The sequence below is a fragment of the Sapajus apella genome, unplaced genomic scaffold (assembly GCF_009761245.1).
Source record: "Sapajus apella isolate SASKATOON/1434 unplaced genomic scaffold, GSC_monkey_1.0 scaffold11, whole genome shotgun sequence".
In the NCBI taxonomy this organism is placed as follows: domain Eukaryota; kingdom Metazoa; phylum Chordata; class Mammalia; order Primates; family Cebidae; genus Sapajus; species Sapajus apella.
In genome coordinates, this window is record NW_022436951.1 from 12,642,284 (window position 1) to 12,669,135 (window position 26,852).

Consider the following 26,852-nt stretch of genomic DNA (forward strand, 5'->3'; position numbering starts at 1 on the left):
ATTTGGACCGGTTCCAAGTCTTTACTATTGTGAATAGTGCTGCAATAAACATATGTGTGCATGTGTCTTTATAGTAGAATGATTTACAATCCTTTTGGTATATATCCAGCAATGATATTGCTGGGGCAAATGGTATTTCTGGATCTAGATCCTTGAGGAATCACCACACAGTTTTCCACAATGGTTGAACTGATTTACACTCCCACCAACAGTGTAAAACCATTCCTATTTCTCCACATCCTCTGCAGCATCTGTTGTTTCCTGACTTTTTAATGATCGCCATTCTAACTGGCTTGAGATAATATCTCATTGTTGTTTTGATTTGCATTTCTCTAATGATGATGAGCTTTTATTCATATGTTTGTTGTTCACATAAATGTCCTCTCTTGAAAAGTATCTGTTCGTATACTTTGCACACTTTTTGATGGGGTTGTTTGTCTTTTACTTGTAAATTTGTTTAAATTCTTTGTAGATTCTGGATATTAGCCTTTTGTCAGATGAATAGATTGTAAAAATTTTCTTTCACTTTTTAGGTTGCCTGTTCACTCTGATGATAGTTTCTTTTGCTGTAGAGAAGCTCTTTAGTTTAATTAGATCCCATTTGTCAATTTGGCTTTTGTTGCCATTGATTTTTGTGTCTTAGTCATGAAGTCTTTGCCCATGCCTATGCACTAAATGGTATTGCCTAGGTTTTCTTCTAGGTATTTTATATTTTAGGTCTTACAATTAAGTCTGTAATCCATCTTGAGTTAATTTTTGTTATAAGTTGTAAGAAAGTGGTTCAGTTTCATGAATATGTCCAGCTAGTTTTCCCCACACCATTTATTAAATCCTTTTCCTATGGCTTATTTTTGTCAGGTTTGTCCAAGATCAGGTCATTGTAGATGTGTGGTGTTATTTCTGAGGCCTCTGTTCTGATCCATTGGTCTATATATCTGTGTTGGTACCAGTACCATGCTGTTTTGCTTACTGTAACCCTATAGTATAGTCTGAAGTCAGGTAGCCTGATGCCTCCAGCTTTGTTCTTTTTGCTTAGGATTGTCTTGGTTATACAGTTTCTTTCTGGTTCCATATGAAATTTAAAGTAGTTTTTTCTAATTCTGTGAAGAAAAAAAATGGTGGCTTGATGGGGATAGCATTGAATCTATAAATAACTTTGGGCAGTATGGCCATTTTAACAATATTGATTCTTCCTATCCATGAGCATGGAATGTTTTTCCATTTGTTTGTGTCCTCTTATATTTCCTTGAATAGTGTTTTGAAGTTCTCCTTGAAGAGGTCCTTCACATCCCTTTTAAGTTGTATTTCTAAGTATTTTATTTACCTTGTAGCAATTGTGAATGGGAGTTCCCTCATGATTTGGCTCTCTGTTTCTCTTCCAATACACCAATAATAAACAAACAGAGAGGTTTCTGGGTTTTAAGTACTCATTTCAAGGATCCTACTGGATAAACCTTATCTGGATAAAGGAATTGGTCTATGGCTAATTTAAAAAGTTCTTCAGGAAAGGAAATAATACAGGATAGAAACTTAGATCCACATAAAGAAAGGAAAAGTGTCCAAGAAGAATAAAGGGAAAATAAATTATTTTTATTACTTTTAGTTGATCTAAAAGATAACTTTTTGAAGTAACTGTAATAACAGTTTATTGGGTTATTATATCACATGGTTAGGTGAAATGAGTGACTGCAGTGTAATAAAATGAGGAATTGAAAATTGTATTCTCTATCTGCACTATATATTAAGCAGCAAAGCGTTATGTAAAGTTACTCATGTGTATATATGTAATCTATATACTTACAATTAAAATGATATATATTTAAACAATGTATGTATAAATAATCCATAATATATGAAAGTAGAAGTCTTGAAAGAAATATAAACTATTGGAACTAATTACAATAAATCTATAACAACAGTATTTGTGGGATATAACAAAAGCAGCACTTAGAGAAAAATGTATGTTATGAAATACATATATTAGAAAGCATGAAATATCTAAAGTCGATAATTTAAAAGATCCTTTTAGGGAACTAGAGAAAAAATTTCAGCCTAATGCAAGTAGAAGGAAAAAAATGATAAAAATTTTAAGAAAAATCAATGAAGTTGAGAACAGAAAATAATAAATCAATAAGCTAAAAGCTAGCACTTGATAATGATCAGTAAAATTGATAGATAAACTTCTAGCCAGGCTAAGATAGAGAAAGAGAGAAGGATAGAGAGCAAATTACTTATAGTAGACATAAAATGGGTCATCACTACCGATTTTATGAATATTAAAATTATATAGAATGCTATGTACATTGTATGCAAACTTATTTAATAACGTGTATAAAATGTGCTAATACTTTGAAAAACACAAGTTAGCAAAAGTCACAAAAGATAAATAGCTACTTTGAATAGGCAGTAGTATTATATATAAACAAAATTATTCTAAAATTGACAACAAAATGCAAAAGGCTTGGACTGAGCCATCACAATGCTCAAGGATAAGAACAAATTTTGAGTACTTTGAACTTCATTAACTATAAAACTAGTACTCTGTAAAGCGCCTTTAAGAAAATGAAAAGGCTAGACACACACTGGAAGAAAATATTTGCAAAATACAAATCTAATAGAGAACGTGTATCTAAAATGTGCAAGGATCTCTGAAAACTTAAGAAACCAGAAATCCAATTAAAGTGTACTAAATGTTGAATTTGTAAATTACTTTGGGCAGTGTGACCATTTTCACGATACTGATCTTCCTGACCATGAGCATGGAATGTTTCTCCATCTGTTTGTGTCCTCTCTTATTTCCTTGAGCAGTGGTTTGTGGCTCTCCTTGAAGAGGTCTTTTATATCCTTTGTTAGTTGTATACCTAGGTATTTTGTTCTCTTTGTAGCAATTATGAATGGGAGTTCACTTATGATTTGGCTCTCTGTTGTCTGTTGTTGATATATAGGAACGCTTGTGATTTCTGCACCTTGATTTTGTATCCTGAGACTTTGCTAAAGTTGCTTATCAGCTTAAGAAGGTTTTGGGGTGAGACGATGGGGACTTCTAAATATACAATCATGTCGTCTGCAAATAGAGACAATTTGACTTCCTCCTTTCCTAATTGAATACACTTTATTTCTTTTTCTTTCCTGATTACTCTGGCTAGAACTTCCAATACTATATTGAATATTGAATAGGAGTGGTGAGAGAGGGCATCCTTTTCCAGTGCCAGTTTTCAAAGGGAATGCTTCCACTTTTTGCCCATTTAATATGATATTGGCTGCGGGTTCATCATAAATAGCTTTTACTATTTTGAGATAGGTTCCACAGATACATAGTTTATTGTGTGTTTTTAGCATGAAGGGCTGTTGAATTTTGTCTAAGGCCTTCTCTGTATCTATTGCCCATCAATGATAGACTGGACATAGAAAATGTGGCATGTATATAACATGGAATACTTTGCAGCCATAAAAAACGATGAGTTTGTGCCCTTTGTAGGGACATGGATAAATCTGGAAACCATCATTCTCAGCATACTGACACAAAAACAGAAAACCAAACACCGCATGTTTTCACTCATAGGCTAGTGTTGAACAAAAAGAACACGTGGGCATAGGGAAGGGAACGTTAGACACTAGGTTAGGTTGGGGGACGAAGGGCTAGGGTGGGACAGCGGGGGGCAGGGAGACTGGGGAGGGAAAACTCTGGGAGAAATGCCTGATGTAGGCAACATGGGGACATAGACTGCAAGCCACCATGACATGAGCATACCTATGCAATAACCTTGCAGGATGTGCAGAGCTTAAAGTACAATTTTAAAAAAGTGTATTAAAGGTATAAACAAACATCTCACCAAAGAATATATACAGATAGTTATTAACCATATAATATTATGTTCAAAATCATTTGTCATTAGTGAGTTGCAAAGCAGAACACTAATGAAATGTACTTACAAATCTATTATAATGACCAAAATCCCACACCAGACAAATCTAGTCAATGGTAGGAAGCACGTGGAGCATTGGTAACTTTCATGTTTCCAATTACATCATCTTCTGGTATAGATAAAACTATAGGCCGGGCGTGGTGGCTCAAGCCTGTAATCCCAGCACTTTGGGAGGCCGAGGCGGGTGGATCACGAGGTCAAGAGATCGAGACCATCCTGGTCAACACAGTGAAACCACGTCTCTACTAAAAATACAAAACATTAGCTGGGCATGGTGGTGCGTGCCTATAATCCCAGCTACTCAGGAAGCTGAGGCAGGAGAATTGCCTGAACCCAGGAGGCGGAGGTTGCGGTGAGCCGAGATCGCGCCATTGCACTCCAGCCTGGGTAAGGAGAGTGAAACTCCGTCCCCAAAAAAAAAAAAAAAAACTATAAAGATGGTAAAGAGATTAGTGGCTGCCAGATGGAGTTTCATGCAGGAGATGTTTGAAGTTTTAGTGTGATGAAACAATTCTACATGAAAGGATAATGGCGTTTACATAACATTATAGATATGTCAAAACTCATAGAACTGAGGGGCACAACAATTGAATCTTAATATATGTGAATTTTTTAAATATTATAGGAGATCATGGGATTCCAGGATGGAGTACCAGGATGGAGTACAGAATGTGACAATATAATTTAACTCTATTAAAAATATATTAAATAATCTCGCTGGAAAGTTTTGGGGAGATTTGTAATTTAAATAATTTTCAGAATGAATGAAATCTGTTAGACTAAAGGCAAAGAAAATTGTAAATAAGACCTGTTGGGGGGATTATGGGAGGGACAGCAGGGGTAGGGAGGTTGGAGAGGGAAAACATGGGGAGAAATGCCAGATATAGGTGGCAGGAGGATGGAGGCAGCTAACCACATTGCCATGTATGTACCTATGCAACAATCCTGCATGATCTGCACATGCACCCCAGAATCTAAAGTGCAATTAAAAAATATATATATATATATATATATTTTTTAAAAAGACCTGTATCTTGTTGATAAAGCTATTTCTCACCGTTAACATTAATAATTTTTATACCACAATACAAATACACTGGAATTTAAATGAATGGCAGGTGAGGGAAATCATTTTTCTCACTTGTGGAATGGGAGGTTACAGATTAAAAAAAAGAGGGTAGAATGATCGAAGTATTTATTAATTAGAGGCAGAGATATCGTATGAACAAATGTTTAATTTAATGGTTAGATAACAATGGTGTAGTTGGAAATATTTGTAGATATTTATATAGACAGAGATTTGTCTGGAGCTTAGCTGAGCTAGAGAGAGCACTGAGCAGCCACGTGTTAGAGTAATTGATTAAAAACAACAAGACACAAATGAAAGAGCTGGGCATTTAATCACTTCTTCAGTGGTATAAGTAAGAGACTAAACGCTAAAAAGTGCTAGACTTCACCTTGCCCTTTCTGTCACCTCCCACATAATAATGTGCCATTCAAGCATCAGGTAGATCAGTAGATGCAAATGCCTTCACCCTGTTTAGGAACCTTGAACAAAAGATCTCTGCTGTTATATAAACCCAGGCTTAAGGGTTGGGGAGAGCGAGGTGGTTGCGAGAAAAGGGAGGGCTAGAAAGTACTGAGATTCACAGTGGGTAAAAGTGACTTCAAATTTGTTCCTTCTCCCCTGATAAGGCGGCCTCCGCAGAGGTGCCTGAAGACCTTGGCTGAAAACTCCAAATAGAGGCCGTGGAATGAAGTTCCCTGGGCAAAAATGCATACATGATTAAAAGCATGGCTGACCAAGAGTGAAGGCTGAGTTTTTCTAGAGACCATAACGAATTGGCAGTGTACAAAGTCAGCTGTGGGAAGGGCACTTCCCCATATGAGACCTACATAAAGCACTTATAATGCCTGTGTTTGGGACTGAAAATGACACATAAATGTTTGGCCAGGAGATGGAGTCAAGTCCTCATGTATTCACACATGTATTTGGTTGCTCTTAGCTGAGGGAGCCTACTAGGAACATTATCCAGCAGTAATGAGCATACACAGTACTCAGATGGTTTCTTATACTCTTTTTCAATTAAATAAAAAAAAAAAAAATCAGGGCTTAATGGAGATACAGCTGATTCTAGGACTGGGGCAGGAAATATACAAGGTAGATCAGCCTGAGCCTGAGGACAGCTTGTAGTGTTGGCAAAGGTAGTTCTGTCCATGTGGTCTTTTAACTTTCACCCAGGTGCGTAGAACGGACATCTGGCTGGAAGCATCTCTTTACCAAGAAAGCAAGGGTCCTTGCTACCTGTGCTGGACTTTTCTCCTCATGTGGGAATATCATTCTCTGTTTCAGGTTCATTGCATACTCCTTTGTTCTGTTTAAGGATATGCATCAAATGACACGTGGCCAATCCCACTACTGCCTCTGTCCTCTGCAGGGAGTGATTGAGGTCTTTCTGCTACAGCACAAGAATTGTTCATCAAAACAAATTGCCATGTGTCAACTATTGGGAGGGGCCCACTGGCCATAGGGAACTGATGCCCAGGACTGAAGCTAATCATAGGCTGTCTTCTCTTTGTAGGTAAAACCTACTTCCATCCAGCATTTGACTGCATTGTGTTTTCTTTGGCAATGCTAGCTAGTGTGTAGTGCCCAGAAATGCTCATTTCAGACTTGTATTCCTAATCAAACGCACTTGCTAAACATGTAGCTCAGAAGAAAGAAGGCAGTAAATAGGGAGGAAAAAAAAGATTGTGTTATTTTAGAAGGACACAAGAGCTGACTGAAAGAGCTCACAAAGTCCAAATCTGGAGCAATGTGAATAACAAATAAATACTGAGCATTGGATATAACTCAAAGTATAAAATTAATACCCAAAAGTCTATACTGACAAAAATGACTGAGTAAATAAATAAATGGGAACAATAGCAAAATGTTCCATGTGGAATGATTCCAAATAATTTATGTAGATACTCCACTGTATTATTTGGGAGAGCTGCCATAATGAAGTCACAGACTGAATGGCTTAAACAACAGAGGTTTCTCTCTTTTTTCCTTTCTTTTCTTTTCTTTCCTTCCTTCCTTTCTCCCTCTCTTCCTTCTTTCCTTCCGTCCCTCCTTTCCTCCTCTCCTCCTTCCTTCCTTCCTTCCTTCCTTCCCTCCCTCCTTCCTTTCTTTCTTCCCTTCTTCCTTTCTTTCTTTCTTTCTTTTTCTTTCTTTCTCTTTCTTTCTTTCTTTCTTTCTTCTTTCTTTCTTTCTTTCTTTCTTTCTTTCTTTCTTTCTTTCTTTCTTTCTTTCTTTCTTTCTCTTTTTCTTTCCTTTCTTTCTTCTTCTTTCTCTCCCTCCCTCCCTTCCTTCCTTCCTTTTTCTTCTTTTTTTTTTGGAGACAACATCTCACTCCTATCTCCCAGACTGGAGTGCAATGGTATAATCATGGCTCATTGCACCTTGACTTCCCAGGCTCAGGTGATCATCCCACATCGGCCTCCTGAATAGCTGGTAGTACAGGCATGTTCTACCACGTCTGACTAATTTTTGTATTTTTTGTAGAGGGATGTTTTGCCATGTTGTCCAGGCTGTTCTCAAATTCCATGGCTCAAGCAATCTCCCCATCTCAGCTTCCCAAAGTCCTGGGATTACAGACGTGAGCCACAGTACCCAGCCAGCAGTTTATTTTTAAACAATTCTATAGGCCAAATTCTGAGACTAAGTTGTTAGCAGAGTTGGTTTCTTCCCAGGCCTCTGTCCTTGGCTAGTAGACAGCCATCTTCTCCTGATGTGGCCACTGCTGTGTGCATAACTCTATCCTGATCTTTTCTACTTATAAGGAAATCAGTCATATGAATTAGTTCCCATCCTGATGACCTCTTTTTAACTTCATTCTGAGGTACTGAGCATTAGGACTTCGACATATGAATTATGGGAGAAGTCACAACTCAGTCTGTAAGACTCAGAGAGAAGAGCTTGTGAAGACACAGGGAGAAAATAACCATCTACAATCCAAGGACAGAGTTATCAGAAGAAAACCAGCTGTTGGCTCCAAGAAAATAACAACAGTGATAAATATTTTGCCTACCTACTAGAAATGAATTTAGTGTAAGTGAATTTTAAAAACAACTATATATTAACAAATAAGATAACTTATATAAAAAAAAATCTAGAAAGGCATGAACTACTAAAACTTACTCAAGAATAGATAGAAATTCTGAGAAGCCTCCAGCAAGTAATTAGACAAATTAATAATTTTTTAAAAACCTCCTCAAAGAAAAGCCTGGGCCTAAATATCTTCACTGATAAATTCTAGCAAACATATTTTTAAAAATTAATGTAAAATTTTTACAAACCTGAAAATACATTCTATGAAAATTGTATTATATTGATACCAAAGTCAGTCAAAGACAACACAAAGAAAACAGTTTAATAAAAATGTCTCTTGTGAATGCTGACTTAAAATACTCAACAAAATTCTGGCAAATTAAGCCCTGTGTCATAAAAAAAAAAAAGATTAAATACATCAAAGGAGAAATATCCCAGGGAGGAATGGTTTATTTAACTTCCAAAAGTCAGTTAATACACCATATCAGAATAGCACAGGCAAAATACACTAATAATAATCTCAATAGATGATAACAAAACATTTTTTTAATATCAAATTTTTTCCTGGTAAACACTGTCAACAAACAAGGAGAAAGAACCTTTTTCATCATGATAAGGAACATACTGAAACCTGCATGTTTCAGTGAGATTCCATAAAGTTGGGAAGGATACAAACATGCCCACTTTTGCCACTTGTTTTTAATATCATATTTGATGATCTAGGTGGATAATTAGGTGAGAAAAGTAAAGGAGAGCTATGTAGTTAGGAAAGGATGACATGATCTCGTTTAGAGTAAACAAAAGGAAACCACTACAAAATGTTAAAACTAACAATGAGTCCATTAAAGTTATAGGAAACAAGAACAATGTACAAACACTATTTGTCTTTTTATATACATGCAGTAAATTCTCACTCATAGGCGGGTGTTGAACAATGAGAACACATGGACACAGGGAAGGGAGTATCACACACTGGGTTCTGTTGTAGGGGCTAGGGGAGGGACAGCAGGGGGTGGAGAGACTGGGAAGGGATAACATGGGGAGAAATGCCAGATATAGGTGACAGGGGATGGAGGCAGAAAAACACATTGCCATGTATGTACCTGTGCAACAGTCCTACATGATCTACACATGTACCCCAGAAAAAAAAAATACCTTATTGTTGGAAAAACTTAAAATAGACCTAAACAAATTGAAAAACATTTAATGTTTATAAATCAGATGATTTATTAGTAAGATGGCAATAGTCTCCACGTTAGTCTACAGATTTTGTGCAATCATTATCAAAATACCAACTGACATTTTAAAATTAATTGCTAACCGATATGTAAAATTTATGTATAAAATCAAGTGGACCATAATAGCTAAAAGTGTCTTAACAAAGAACAAATTAGGCTCATATTTTTCAATTTTAATATTTTCTCCAAAGCTAGAAACTAATTAGAAATATGAAATGTTTGGTACTGAGTCTATAAAAATAAAAGTAAATGTAACAGAATTGAGAGCCTATAATGTATTCTGATAGTAATGGTCAATTGAATTTTTTAAACTGCTTAAACAATTTTTAAAAATCTTTTAAATATATATATTTATAATTACAAATAACGTGTATTATATATATATATAAAATGTAAATGGATATCCACATTAAAATGAGTAAAATCGAACCCCTACCTTAATCATGTACAAGAGTTAACTAAAATTGGGTTTTACACTTAGATATAAGAACTAAAAACTACAAAACCTTTTGAAGAACAAACATTAGTAATATTTGACTATGTGAGGAAACACCCTCACACAAAGGTTGCTGGAAGCACAAGCAACAACAAATATTCATAAATTTGATTTCATCAAGTTAAAACAATTGTACTTCAAACAGCAACATCAAAGAAGTGAAAGATTTTTTAGTAATTCATGTAGATGGGATGGATCCTCCCACAGGCATTCAAAACTGGTTTACATGTCAATACTGATGATGTCTCACACGTACATGCCAAGGGAATACAAAGAGATTTATCACATAAATATTCAGACTTTCTGGCAAAGGTGGATATTCTCATAGCTGCTCCAAAATGGCTTGAAAGAGTAGGGAGGATTTCTGATCTTAGATTCTATGGTGAATAAGGGATGTGGCAGGGATGGTATCCCTACATATGTCCAGGTTTTGTTGAACCTTCTGCAGGTGTCAATGGAAAAAAATCCCTGAGGTTTCTTAATGTTTTGTCTGGGTAGGTAAAAGGTAAAGAGAGAGAAGAGGAGGAGCTTGATGAATGTAAACAATCAAACATTAAAATTTGAGCCAGACCTCTTATTCAAATAAGATATTTAATGATAGACATATCCATAATATGTAAATGTTTTTTATGACTTAGTAATAACATGGCAAAAGACCTAACTTTAATAAAATGGTAAACTAATCTGGATAAACACTTCTCCAAAGACATATAAAAATGTGCAATAAGAACATAAAAAGTTGCTCAGTGTTATTAACCATTAGGGAGATGCATATCAAAACTGCTATGAGATGCCACTTCACACTCATTAGGATGATTATAAAAGCTAGTTTTTAAATATAAAAATATTTTGGAATTTTACTGAAACATGAGAATGCCTCTGTATATGCTTCAATTAGTTCAGTCACTGTGGAAAGAAGTTTGGAGAGATCTCAAAGAACTTAAAACAGAGCTACTATTTGACCCAGCAATCCCATGTCTGAGTATATGCCCGTAGGAAAATAATTTGTACCAAAAAGAAGCATTCACTTGTAAGATCGATCTTGTGCTATTCATAATAGCAAAGACATAGAATCAGCCCAGGTCCCCATCAATGGTGGATTGGATAAAGAAAATGTGGCCATATATACACCATGGAAAAGTATACAGACAGAAAAAGGAATGAAACCCTGGCCTTTGCAGCAACATAGATGCAATTGGAAGCCATAATCTTAACCAAATTCATGCAGGAATAGAAAACCAAATACTGTATGTTCTCACTTACAAGTGTGAGCTAAGCATTGAGAACACATGGACATATAGATGGGAGTTGCAGACACTGTGGACTTCAAGAGGGAGGAGGGAGAGAGGTCTGGGTTGTAAAACGACCTATCTCATTATCTAGGTGCAATAGACCCAGGGAACAAACTGTTTATGTACTCCCTGTACCTAAAATAAAAGTTGAAATTCTAAAATGTTAATTCTTGGTTGCCTTTCTTAGGTATTTCTCTTGTTGTGCCTTAGATAAACTAAGGAGAATAAAATTACCTATTCATTTATATTTATACCATATATCACATTATTTTTCATGTTTTATTTTTGTTTTCCTTTACAACTAATGCAAATTACATTTGAATTTCAGAAACCAAGCTCCTATATTCTTTATTGGTATAGTTTAACTCTATGCTATGATAATGCATTTTCTTTAGTCGATCTATAGCTTCACAACCTTTATGGTTTTTGGTTTGTTTCACATCCGCTCAATATCGTCATCTGCCAATTATTTAAACATGTTTTCTATGTCTTCCACCAAGTTTTATTTCCAATTATATGGCCTGTTCTTCTGGCAATCCTAGTACTTAGAAAAATGGAACCATTCCAGTCTAATTTAGTCTTTTAATAGTGTGAATCATTATGTCAAGCCTCCTACTTTGATAAATTTAGGAATGCTTCTCCTGTCCTTTTCTTTTCTATCATTAACTGTTAATATCAACATTAACACAGTTGTTATTTTGAATAAGTAAATATTGGGTTACACTGTGACATTTACACAAAAAACAGGCTTTGTTGTGTAGCAGTCTCCTACACCAAATAGTGATGAGTTAAAATTAATTTTAAAATTGTAACTGCTGAATCTATATAAAACATGAAGATATTGTGATTTCCTAGTATTTAGGTTTTATAAGGTAACATGATTATAAACTAGGTAATTAAACTCCATATGGAAAGAAAACGTGAAACATTTCTGGTGCTATTTTAAAAATCAGAATGCAGAACACAATGAAAGTCACTAAATTTTGAAAATTCAGGTTAAATATGAAATATTCATGTTCAGAATTATATTCTTTATAAACAGTTTATAATAAAACATGTGCATTTTAATGACATTTTAAAGTTTTATTTTTTTCCAAAAGATATAAAAGTATGCCAGGTGAAAAATGTATCAGAGGATATTGGTTAAAAATTCTAATAAATAATGGAATAATATATATATGTGAGATGTGACAGTCTGATAAAACATTACCTTGCTAATATATTATTTTTAAAAATAATAATGCCTACTTAAAAACTATAAACTCTGACGTGTGTGTGTGTATATATATATATATATATATATATATGTTTGTTTATTATAAATAATGGTATAATTATGTATAGAAAAAGCTAATGAAGTGTTGATCACAAACAGCCATATTTTTACCAAAAAGGATTTTAGTATACAAATTAAATTTTGAGTATATATACAATGGAATTTTTAAAAATTTGTTCATATATATGAGAAATGGCAAATACCTACCAGATTAAATAAATTTGATTATGTTTAAAGAGCTCTTAAGAGAAATATGTAACTTCTTTTAGAGCAAAAGTTAAATAATTTATCTAATAATTACTATGCATAAAAATTGAAATACATTATTCTGAAGTAAGGACTCAAACACTAAACAGTTCTGCCATAATTTTTGAATAGTAAGATGTATATAAAAGAAAAAAAAAAACATGCAAAGGAAAACGATGAGTAATAATGCTAGGAAGAAACCAAATTAACCTAGAAAATGCTTCCAGCTGTTTTCACGTTAGGCTCAGTTTCCATCCTCAGTCCCTATGTTATAAATATCTAGATTTTCTGCAGGTATTGAGGGACAAATATGAGAACATTTAATTCTAGGTGTTAAAATGTATTCAATTTTACATATAACATGATTCATTTACATTTTAGACATCGTTGTCAAGCATAAAATACCAAATGAGCCTATTTTTAACTAACACATACATGAAAATATGAGTGTAAGAATTAATTTGAAATCAAATCAAATAGTTTATGCTCCAGAAAAACACTTTTCTGTGAATAAAGTATTGAATAGACAGTTCAGAATTCCCATTATATATCAGTCACCATACTTTTCCAGATACTAACCACTAAAGCAATAGAAATCGAATACTATTAATCTAGTTTTGTAGGTAATGTTACTGAGGTCCAGGGGCTTTATTAAATACTAAAATTTCAACAAAAGAAACATAACTTCATCCTACAAGCTCCAAATTCAATGTTTATAATCCTTTATCCAACCTAATTTGCAATCCTTTAACAATATTTTTGTTTTCTCAAATCCATGTATTGTCTATAAAATTAAAATATCTTACACATACGTTGTATTCACTTCATGTAGTTTAGGGGTATGAATTTATGCTATTCTATGCTCCTGGGTTTGGCAGTGTGCCAAGACAGCTGGCAAAAGCAAACACAAATAATTACTGCAGATAAACTATTGATTCTCCTTAGAATATTATCAATGAAAATGAAATGTAGAACTGAAATTCTACATACATATTTTAGATCAATCAGATATGTTTTATTAATAGATGGTATTTATAGAATGTGTAAAGGGAAATAAAAAACACACAGAAGTTAATCTGTTTTCTGGGGCTGCAATAACAAGGTACTATAAATTGGGTGGCTTAAACTGCAGGAATTTATTGTCCTTCAGTTTTGGAGGCTGAAGTCTGAAATCAAGGTGTTGAAAAGTTTGACTCCTTCTGAGGACCGTGAGAGAGAATCTGGCCTATACCTTGTCTGGGCTTCTGGTAGCTCAGGCATTCCTGGCTTTGTAGATAGTATTCCCCCTTGTGATTTATACTGGCTTAAATCTGTATGTATCTGTTTCTATGTCCAAGTTTCCCCTTTTTATAAGGACATCAGCCATATTGTATTAGTTCCCACCGTAGTGACTTCATCTTTACTTGATCATCTGCAAAGTCCAAATAAGGGCACCTTCATAGGTGTGGAGGGTTAAAACTGTTATCATCTGTTTGGAAGATATATTTTAATCCACAAGGACCAAGGCATAATACAAGATAAGTTTTGGAAAAAAATTAATAAGCTTCTAGTAGTGAATAAAATGTAGCTTAAATTAAAATATTGATGCATTATCTATTCAGCAGTTTAGGCCACCTAAAGAGAGCATTAATTAACTGTATTACAGATTTAAGGAATTATCCAGCATACAATACAGAATAGTAAAAAATATTAATGAACATAAAATAAGTAAGAGAGAGAGAGACTTTAAATGATGTTGGAAAAGGAAAATAGCTATTTAGCTATTTGTAAAACTACAAAGAAAGACTAATAGCTTATTCTTAACAGCAGTAGAAGTCAGAAGACAATTGAATATGTCTTTTAAGTACTAAGAGAAAATTCTCTTAATTTAGAACTCAAACTCACAGTAGTTACATTCAAAAGTAGGAGTCAAGACAATATATTTCCAAATAAACAAAAAAATTAGAATTTTTCCATGATATTCTCATTATGGAACTTCAGAAGAATTAGAATTGGCAAGATGAAAATGTAGTTGACAGAACTGGGGACACTTTATATGGATTATGGAGCTGCTGGAGATGTTGGCAAGGACAAATGGGAAAACCTTGACCTACAGGTAGATGAAGAAGTTTGGAAGACAAATTAAAGAAAACAGAGGCATCAAATAGCAGCTCCTTTGAAATAATAAACTACATGAATGGTCCTTCCGGATGGAAGACCTAAATGCAAAATTTAATGGTAAATAAAAACCTGATAATTATATTAGTCTTGTTGGGCTGTTATAACAAAATACCACAGACTGAACTGCTTAAACAGCATAAATTTACATTACTACAGTACTGGAGACTGGAAGTTCATAACCAAGGTCCAGCAGGGTGGGTTCTGATGAGGCCTCTCTAGAAAGAAAGGCTAGAGAGCTTGTAAATGGTCCCCTTCTTCCCGTGTCCTTAAATTTCTGTACATATAAATTTTGTGAGGCCACAATTCAGCCTATAATATTAACCATATTTACTGTGAACACACAATAAAGCATAAAACAATGATACTGTCTGAAAATAAAGCAAATAAGATATAACTGAAGGACTGTGTAACACTAGTACATAAAGTACAGGGGAAATGATGACAGAACAATCTCCAAGTTAAGGAAGACATGGTGGCTGCATATCTTGCTTTATAAACTGCCTGAATTTTTAAGTCTTTGTAAATGTCACCTAATTAAATAATTTAAGCTTAAAATCTAGTGAGTCATCCTAGGTGAGTCACTAACTCTCAAGCCCACCCTACCTGATCATTTGGAATATCTGTGTCTTATTTAAAAATAATTTGAAAAAGAATATTCTGCAGTTTTCAAAATATGTTGAAAACATTTCTAACCCCCAAAGGGAGCAGTATTAAAATATTGTTAGTAAAAGATATCCACAGTATGAAAATTGAACAAAGAGATGGCAGGTGGTACTTTCGAAAGCAACTTAAAGCATTGCCTAACATGCCTGTGAAAGATTTCATAACTTGAATCAGCCCTCCAAAAAGATACTGAAATCTTTACTCCTGGTATCTGTGAATGTGATCTAATTTGGAAATAGGGTCTTTGTAGATGATAAGTTAATATAAGGTTGTATTAGGAAATGCTCTATTCCTATACTGTGCCCTTATTTAAAAATGAAATTTGGGCACACAGAAACATAGGGATAATTTTACTTGAAGATTGGAGTCATGCACAGGTCAAGAAACACCAAAGATTGTTAGCAAACCACCAGAAGACAGAGGAAACGCATAGAACAGATATTTGTTCAGAACTCTCAGAAAGAAGCAACACTCTTGACAACTTGAATTGGGACTTCTGGAGTCCACAAATTAGAGCATAAATTTCTGTTCTTTAAGCTGCCAAGTTGATGGCACTTTGTTATGGCAGCCCTAGCAAAGTATTCCAGGAGGTTTTATAACTTTGGCTTGTGATCTACTCTTAATAGTCACATTTTGTGATATACATGGAACTTGTATATTTCTGTCTAATAAATATGAAAATAACTTTGCACAGTGAAAAGCACTAAACTCAAATATTATAATTTTATTTCTTTGAAGAAAATAAGTGACCTTTGAACCAGCTCTACCATCTCATTGACTTCTTCCTTAATGTATTAGTTTTAAGAATGCTGAAGCGTCTTGGATTTCACCTAACTGCAGGTTATCACATTAGCCTGCCAGTTTTACAGATGTTAACAGAATATACAAGACTTCATCACGAAGCATGAGTGTTGTTTATTTGCATACACTTCCCTGGCACTCAATTCCCAATAGGGTGACATAGGTAGGCCCAGATGGAGGACTGCACAAAGAGTCCTTCTGTTATAGGAGAGCTATCTTAATCTTATGAAAGTCTAATCTTCTATAAGAGGCCCAAATATGCCTGTCCTTTTATCCAGAGAGACAGAGTATTTCTGTCTTCCAAGGCTGGTAGCAACTTGATATTTGCTTCAGGGAAGACAGAATCTCTGTATTCTAAGCTTTCATTGCTATGCAAATATCTTTGAAAGTATAGTCCAATGGGCAAATTGCATTTATTACTGTTTTCAAGAGGTGCAAAAAAAAAAAATCCAAGAGACCCATGTAGATTTATCTCCAGACATTTAGATAAATCCTCAACAGGCATCCATTCTAGATAGAGATAGATAGATAGATAGATAGATAGATAGATAGATAGATACATAGATAGATAGATACATAGATAGATAGATAGATGTAGAGACATACAGATATTATAGATGGTCTAAATGTTTGTGTTTCCTCCAAAATTATATGTTGAAACTCAATATCCAACATGATGAGTCTTAGACCTCATCGGAATGCTCTTTATCATCTATATTTCTAGCAATATTCTGTTTACATCCTATAGGTATTCTTTAAGAAGATGGAGCTCTCTCTGCAGCTCTTCTCTTCTTCTGAGCTCTTACCAGAATAGTCCTTTAAAGTATATTCAGAAAAAGGTAGGCTTTTGCTAAAAAGTGCCTCAAAACTATTCAAACCTCTACTTATCACCCAATTTTAACGTCACTTCTACATTTTTAGGTATTTGCAATCATTTCACTTCCACTTTCTACTGTCAATGTTCTCTCTTTATTCTTTCTGGCAATTGTAACAAAATACCAGACTGAGTGTCGTATAAACCACATAAATTTACTTTTCCCAATTCTGGAGTCCAGGATGTCCAAGATCAATGTGATGGCAGATTTATTGTCTGCTGAGAGTCCACTTTCTCATTCATAGATGGTGCCTTCTCTCTGTGTCTTCACATGGTGGAATGGATTGGTCTCTTTGATAATGGAATTAATCACATCATAGGCCCAGAGATCAAGATTATAAAAGGTAGAGTAATATCAAAGCCCTATTTCTGAATTCAAGTGTCATTCTTCTCAGTCAACCCAGGCACAACTCTAGCAAGCCTAGGTGTGGTGTGGGCCTTGGTGGCTGCCTCTCTGAAGGACACAGGCAATAGATTTAATGGCCTCTGTGTGGTACCATTTCTGCTGGCACAGAGTTTAAAAGCTATGAGGGCTTTGCTGTCTCTAACTAGATTTCAGAGAACGCCTAAGAGAGTCATGGGGCTCAGGCAAATAATCATCACAGAGCTGGGGCAACTGCTGAGAGCCCTAACCAGGGCAATGCCCAGCAGAGACATGAGCCCGGTCTTAGACATGACCCAGTGGGTCATGAAGACAGGACATCTGCCTAGTGGACTGTGTTGCAAAAAATTGAGTCTAATAAGTTTATTCTTTAGCCTTAAGATTTAACATTGTTTGCCTTGATGAGATTTTTATTTACTTTGGGCCCATGCCCTATCATCCATTTCAATCCCATTTCTTTTCTTTTGGAATGGGGATATGTATTCTATGCCTGTCCCATTATGTATTGGCAACTCACAATTTGTTTTATTTTACAAGATTGCAGCTGGAGAACAATTTGTCTCAGAATAAATTGTAACTTGAGTCTTACTCATACCTGATTAGATAATATTTAGATGAGAGTCCAAATTTTACATTTTGATGCTGAAATAAGGAATGAATTGGGGGCTGTTGGGATGGAATAGACATACTTTTCATATGATAAAGACATGAATTTGTGGGGAAAGGAATGAATAGAATGTTATGGTCTGAATGTTTCTGCTACTCCAAGATGCATATGTTGAAATTCTCAACACCAAGGAGATGGTATTCAGATGTGGGGCCTTTGAGAGAGAATTAGATCACAAAGATGGAATCCTCATTACCAGCATCAGTGCTCTTAAAAAAGAGACCTTAAAGAGCTAGCTAATTCTTTCTTTATGTGAGGAAACGGATACAAAGCACCATCTATGAACTAGTTAATATGTTTTCATCAGACAATGAATCTGGCAGCACCTTAATCTTGAACTTCTTAGACTCCAGAATTGTAAATAATAAATTTCTGTTGTTCAAAACCACCCATCTAAAGTATTTTGTTATGGCACCCCAAGTGGACTGTATTAGTCATTATCACTCTGATATAAAGGACTACCTGAGACTGGGTAATGTATAAAGAAAAGAGGCTTAATTGACTCATGGCTCTGCAGGCTGTAAGGGAATCAGGACTGAGGAGACCTCAGGAAACTTACAAACATGGCAGAAGAAGATGAGGAAACTGGCATGCCCTACATGGCTGGAGCAGGAGGAAGAGAGAGCAAAGGGGTAAGTGCTATACACTTTTTTTTTTTGTACTTTAGATTCTGGGGTATATGTGCAGATCTTGCAAGATTGTTGCACAGGTACATTCATGGCAAGGTGGTTTGCTGCCTCCATCCCCCCATCACCTATACCTGACATTTCTCCCCATGTTTTCCCTCCCCACACTCCCTCCCACTACCCCTCCCCTAGCACCGCCAATGGACCCTGGTGTGTGATGCTCCCCTCTCTGTGTTCACATGTTCTCATTGTTCAACACCCACCTATGAGTGAGAACATTTGGTGTTTGATTTTCTATTCTTCTGTCAATTTGCTGAGAATGATGGTTTCCAGGTTCATTCGTGTCCCTACAAAGGACATGAACTCATCATTTTTTAAGGCTGCATAGTATTCCATGGTGTATATGTGCCATATTTTCTTTCTCCAGTCTATCATTGATGGGCATTTTGGTTGGTTCCAGCTCTTTGCTTTTGTAAACACTCCCACAATGAACATATATGTGCATGTGTCTTTATAGTACAATGTGGGCGACAGGGAGCCCGCCGGGGAGTCTCGGCCAGCGAGACGGTCCCAACCTGGAAGAAAGGGTGCACAGAAATAAAGAGAGACAGAAAGATGGGGTCCAGAGGACTGAATAGGTAATGCCTATGCAGCAAGTTTATTTGTGTCCAGGGTTCCAATATATATCTTTAGATTAGAAGGATTGACGTCAGTGCACATTATGTAAGCTATATGATAAGGGGAACAGAAAGTTGCAAAAAGCAAATGTCGGCAGAGAGGGTACATAATCATGGGCCATAAAAGGTAAGCAGGTGATGTACTTTATCATTGTTAACAGGACATGTGGTCACAAGGATAACAATCTAGAAATGTCACAAGCTAAGCCATAAATCTTTATCTGAGTATAGGAATGTCATCTGGTCCTCAAAAGGCTATACTTAACTTGGTAAACAGAGTCATAAAACCCACTCCCCAATAGGAACCGAAAAAGCACACACATCCATTACCTAGGTGCCACTGTAGTCAGAAATAGAGGCTGACATTATTCTTATTCTTTTGGTTCCTACTTCCCCATAGCTCGACGGCCTCCAGCAGGAAACTGTGTCTGGGATCAAGCTCACGCACAGTGAGGCCCAACACTGGGGGGGCCTCACACGGGAGCGTTCCCCACAGTACAATGATTTATAGTCCTTTGGGCATATACCCAGCAATGGGGTTGCTGGGTCAAATGGAATTTCTATTTCTAGATCTTTGAGGAATCACCACACTGTCTTCCACAATGGTTGAACTAATTTACACTCCCACCAACAGTGTAAAAGTGTTCCTATTTCTCCACCATCTGTTGCCTCCAGGTTTCTTAATGATCACCATTCTAACTGTTGTGAGATGGTAACTCAATGTGGTTTTGATTTGCATTTCTTTAACAACCAGTTATGATGAGCATTTTTTCATGTTTGTTGGCCTCATATATATCTTCTTTGAAAAGTGTCTATTCATATCCTTCGCCCACTTTTGGATGGATTTGTTTGCTTTTTTCTTGTGAGTCTGTTTTAGTTCTTTGTAGATTCTGGATATTAGCCCTTTGTCTGATGGGTAGATTGCAAAATTTTTTCCCATTCTGTTGGTTGCCAGTTTACTCATGATTGTTTCTTTTGCTGTACAGAAGCTCTGAAGTTTAATTAGATCCCACTTTTAAACAACCAGTTCTCTTGAGAACTCATTCACTATCACAAGAACTGCAAGAAGGTAGTCCACTCCCATGATCCAATCACCTCCCACCAGGCCCCTCCTCCAACACTGAAGATCACAACTCTAGATGAGATGTGAGTGGGGACACAGAGCCAACCCATGTCGTAGACTATGGCAATCTCCATCAAAGAGACACATAGAAAAAACAACCTAACATAAAGAAACAAGTAAAAGATATGTGCATTGACTCATAGAAGATTCAGAAAAAGAAGCTAAGTAATATATAAAACTATTATTAACTGTGACTATATTTGGATGCATGTGCAGGGATATCAAAATAGCAGGTCTTATGAAATTTTGTGAAAAATATTTTGTTTGATAAGACAGAGAAGATGAGGGTTAGGGCACTAGAACGTTAGTCAATTATGTGACTTCCCATGGGAAATGGAGCAAATGAGTACATAAATAAGGAATTGGGAAGACCTCTGCTAATGATATGTATGCAATGTTCAGTTGGGTGTGTTCACTGAATGCAATCTAAAGCACAAAGATTAGCTGTTTCAGTAAATAACAAACAAGCCCTGCAAAATTATGTAATATTGTTGCTTCAGTTGTTTTTCAGAATTTCATATACATGAAAAAGAAGTTGAGCATTGTTGATATTAATAGTGACACAGCATTAATTTTTCTAATGTGCCAAGAATGAAAAGGAGTTTACTGGTCTAAAGCAAAATTCCATTATTACTATGTAAGGCTATATAGAAATTAAGAGAAAGAAAAAGTGTTGGCAGCAACTGTAACAACATGAAATTGTCAGAATTTTGTATTTAGGAAAACAATTATTGCTCTAAAAATAGTAAGTAAACTTATTTTTTCCAAAAAATCAATGTTAAACCAACATTTTATAAAGTTGAAAATTTAAAAAAAATGTTTGTGTAAACATATACCTGGAATCTGAGTTTTATATTGAGATATCATTTGGAAAACATATTTTTTCAAATAATTTAAATATTTATAAACTTCAGTTTTACTTTAACCAAGACATTATCAAATCAACTCAACACTTCTGAAAACTAATGAAAAGTTGGTATCAGCAAGATGGTGGAATAAGTACCTCTGTTACTCCTCTTCTCAATAAAAAGTATGGGAACAGTGGTACAAATGGTTAGACTCAACATATTCAGAACATTGGAATTTAACTAAAGGCCCACAGCCCTTCAGGAAACATTTATTTTTTTTTTTCTTATTTCCTTTTCGAGACACAGTTTTGCTTTGGTCACCCAGGCTGGAGTGTAATGGCAGCATCTCAGCTCACTGCAACCACCAACGCTCAGGTTCAAGCGATTCTCCTGCATCAGCCTCTGGAGTAGCTGTGATTACAGGCACGTGCCACCAGGCCAGGTTAATTTTTATATTTTTAATAGAGACGGAGTTTCACCATGTTGGTCAGGCTGGCCTGAAACTCCTGACCTCATGATCCACCCACTTAGCCCTCTGAAAGTGCTGGGATTACAGGTGAAAGCCACTATGCCTGGCAAGGGAAGCATTCACTAAACAACAAATAAATGAGCTTTAACAAAAGAAGCAAATGCTCTTACATTTTCACTTGCCCTTTTACCATCACCTTCTCTCAGCTCTGAAGGTGTGGACTAGGATTAGACAACCAACAACCTGAAATGGTATTCAAAACCGGAAGCCTCAAAGCCGTTACACATGATAAGGGTAAAGAGGTTTATCAAAACCCCATTCTCAATTGTCAATCTTTGACGTGGCCAGTGATTCCTTGAAAAAACCCACTAAAAAGAGTTCTCTTTAATTGACCTAATCCAGAGTTCATCAATTTTGAGATAAGTTTTCTCGGTGAGCTTTTGTTCAAAGCAACAAGCAGCATTTATTTAACATTATAGATACCTGGGGCAGTGGGTAACAGTTGGAGCAAACCATAGATAACAAAAATATTAAATGAAAAATCTGGAGAATGAGATATCCATCAGGGGCTTTGAATATCTTTGACATATTTCTTAGCATTTAAATGCCATGCACACATCTAGTTCTGAGGGCCTGGCTAATGATTATAGGTATGCTGCAATACACACACCTCTTAGGCGAAAAATGAGAACCTTATTAATTACAAGCTTTTAAGACCATCACTATAAAATCATTAGTTATTCATTAAGCTAATCAAGCAGAATCTTCAGTAGCAATACAATCACAAAACAAATATACACTTTACGTAATTCAGTAAGGTCACTAAACGCACAAACAACAAACTCTGGGTGGGTAATATCTAATTTTTAGAATTGCCACATTATACTGTTTGTATATTGATTTTCAAAAATACAAAACATGCAAAGAAATAAGGAATTATAGGCCACACACAGGAAAAGAAGCCAAAAAATAAATAAATAAATAACCTGTCTCTTAGGAAGCTAAATGTTGGACTAACTACCCAAAGTGATAAAATCTGTTATTTAAAATAAAGTAAACAAGTCCATACTTTTAAATAAAAATATAAAAATAATGTTTAGCAAATATAGAATACCGTCAGTCCATTGTGCTTCTAGAACAGAATACTCGAGACTGAGTAAATTATTTTAAAAAGCACACACACACAAAACAAATTTATGTTTCCCAGTTCTGGAGCCTGGGAATTCCAAGATGAAGGGGCTAGCAGTTTGACGTCTGGCAAGGGAGCAGTGTCTGCTTCTAAGACAAACCCTTGAAATGTAGCATCCTTTGGAGGGGAGAAGCACTGCTCTGCATGTGGCGGAAGAGGGGAAGAGAGCAAGTCCACTTTTGCAAACCATTTTTATAGCAGCATTAACCATGTGTGAGGATGGAGCCCAAATGATCTAAAAACCTCCCTTTATGTCACACCTTCCAACACTGTTGCATTGGAGATTTTCTAACATACGTATTTACAGGACACATTCAAACCATATCAAATACCAATACAGTCAGGTAAGTTATAAATAAGAAAAAACCTAGAAATTCAGAAGCTGCATAATACATGACAAGAAAAATTTACTGGAAGGGCTTCAGAGTCAATTTTTCTTAAAAGAAGGTATTAAATTTGAAGATAGCTTGGTCAGTATAATGTAGTCTAAGAAACAGAAAGAGAAAATAATGAAGAAAAATGAACAGAGCCTTTAAAACACATGGCACAGCCTGGGGTTGGTGGCTCACTCCTATAATCCCAGCACTTTAGGAGGCTGAGGTGGGCGAATCACGAAGTTAGAAGCTCCAGACCAGCTTGGCCAACGTGGTGAAACCCATCACTACTAAAAATAAAAAGCTTGGCTTAGTGGCAGGCAGCTGAGGCAGGAGAATCACTTAAACCCGGGATGCAGAGGTTGCAGTGAGCCAAGGTCATGCCACTGCACTCCAGCCTGGGCGACAGCATAACTCTGTCTCTAAAAAAAAAAAAAGACACATAAGACACATGACACAGCATGAAGTACACTAATATAAATTTAATGGGGAAAGAAAAATGAGAGAAAAAAAAACAGAAAGAATATCATCAGGAGTTCAGCTGAGATGAGAGAGGCAGAGAAAGCTGAGCTCTTTTGTCTATGTAACCAATTATAGCAATAAGTCAAAAATGAGTTAAGCTTTTAATCACTTACTGTGATGATGTAAGTAAGAGGCTAAAATAGGAGAAAATGTTGACACCCCTTTGACCCCAATTTTATTTTCACTCATAAAACAATACCATCAGTTCAGGGTCAAGTGTGATGAGTGAAGATGTGTGAGTAGTCCCAACTGTTGCAGGAGACACAAATGAACTGCTTCAGTAGCTTTATACGCTCTGGAGGTGGGAGGGTGTGAGGGGGAAAAGCTAAAAGTGAAAAAACGCTGAGTCAGAGCAATGAAAAGGCCAGAAGCAGTGAGACGAAATATTAAAAGTAATAGAAGAGAAAGACTGCACATGAGAATTCTGTATTCAGCAAAATCACCCATCAAAAAGGAAAAGATTTAGAGATTTCCAGACAAACAAAAACTGACAATTTTGTTACTAGTAGATTTGATCTGTGAAAAATATGCTAATGGAAGTTTTTCAAACTGAAATGAAAGGCAATAGACAATGCCACAATATCCAACAATATTTTCCTTCAGAAGACATACTTTAGAGTTAAAACTACAAATAAGTAAAATGAAAAGGATGGCAAAGAATATCCCATGTAATCGTTACCAAAAGATTGGCTAATTTCGGATAAAATAGACTTTAGCACAGAAATTGTTATAGAGAACGATTTTGATAAGTGAATTAACATGAAGACAAAAAGAGATTCAGGAAAGATAACTATACAGATAAATATCAGTACAAAAGTAGTGTTTCTGACTTTTATTTTTTTCTATATGAATTAAATAATAACTGTGAAAAGCAATATTTATAAATTTGTATTGATTTGCATACAATGTATAAAGATATAATTTCTATGACAATAGCACAAAGGGCAAGAAGGGAATGAAAATACAGAGGAACAACATTTTGTGTACTATGAAAGATAAGTTAATATTAAATGAAGAAGTTATAAGATGTTAATTTTATGAATAAGGACAATCAGTCAGAATATATCTAAAAAATACTGTGAATGGAATAAGTAAAGGAAAAAGGTACATTGAAAAAACACTTATTTAACACAAAATAAATAGTAAAGTACAGAGTAACAAAAGTACATAGAACATTAATTAGCAGACATAAATTCTATCTCGTTAGTAATTACATTAAATTTAATGGATTGAAATTTACAGTCAAAATTTCAGAATGGATAAAAATACAAAATCCAACAATAGTTTGTCTTCAGAAGACACACTTTAGAGTTAAAAATACAAATAAGTAAAATGAAAAGAAAGGCAAAGAATATACCATGTAATATTTACCAAAAATTGGCTGATTTCAGACAAAAAAGACTTTAGCATAGAAATTGTTATAGAGATAAAGATATTTTGTAATAATAAAATAATATATCCATTAAAATATATAAACATCAAAAACAAATATGTATCTAACACTAGACTCTCAAAGTATATAAATAGAAACTCACAAAATTGGAGGGAGATAGATGATTGAAAATATCAGGACATTTCAGTTCTCCATTTTCTATAGTTAACAGAATATATATGAATAAGATTAATAAGGAAATGAAACACCAAGTACACTTCAGACCAATCACACCTAACATATCTACAGGACACTTACCCAAAGTCACTAGATTACATATTCATCTCAACTGTATAAACATTCCACAGAACAGATTATGTAAAGTTTTAAAACAAGTCTTGATAAATTTCAAATACTTGAGATCATCCAAAATATATTATTCCGATAATGGAAGAAAAGCTGCAAAATTAAACAATATATTCTTGAATAATTACGGGGTAAAAAAGTAAATCACAAAATAAATTAGAAAATATTTTGACATGAATGAAAACTAAAAACACAATATACCAAGTCTTATCAGATGCTGATAAAGCATTGCTTATGAAAAACCTATAGCTGTAAATACTATATTAAAAAAGAAAAATCTTAAATACATAACCTCCTTTTTCCAATTAAAAGCTAAAAAATAACAAAAGCAAACTAAACGCATAGCAAACAGGGAAAGAATATAAGAAAACCTGTATATATGAAATAAACATGTATTAAAATATAATTTCAACAAAACTAAAGTTGTCTTTTGAGGGAAATATGAAATAAATTAACAAATCTTTAGATAAATTTACCAAGATAAAAAGGAAGATTTGAATTTCTATAATCAGTTATGAATGAGGAAACATTATTGCCAGTTTTGCAGAAATAAAAAAGTTTACAAAGGAATATAATGGATAAATGTATGCCAATATATTAGATAATTTTGGTATAATAGAGAAATTTCTAAATAGAGTAACATCAAAGAAAATAATTCAACAAAAATATAAAATCTAAATAAAACTTCTTTAAGTAAGGAGATTGAATTTTTTAAAAAGCCCTTTTAAAAGGTTCTTAGACAAAATGATTACTGGAGAATTCAACAAACCCATTAAGATGAATTAACCCCGATTGTTAACAAACGCTTCCAAAACAGAGAAAGGGAGAAAACATTTTCCCCGTAAGGCCAGTATTACCCTGATACTAGACATGATACTAGGCATAGACAAATACATAACAAGAAAAGTACAGATATCCTTTATGAGTATGAATGAAACAATCATCAAAAAAAAAAAAAAACACGCGCAAACCACCTAGAACAACAAAAATAATTATACATCCTAATCAAGTGGTATTTATCCATGCATACTAGATTGTTTCATCATATGAAAATAAATCAGTATAAAACACTGTTATTAACAGAAAAATGGACAAAAATTCTTTTTTTTTACACAGTCTCCCTCTGTCACCCAGGTTGGAGTGCAACAACGCGATCTCAGCTCACTACA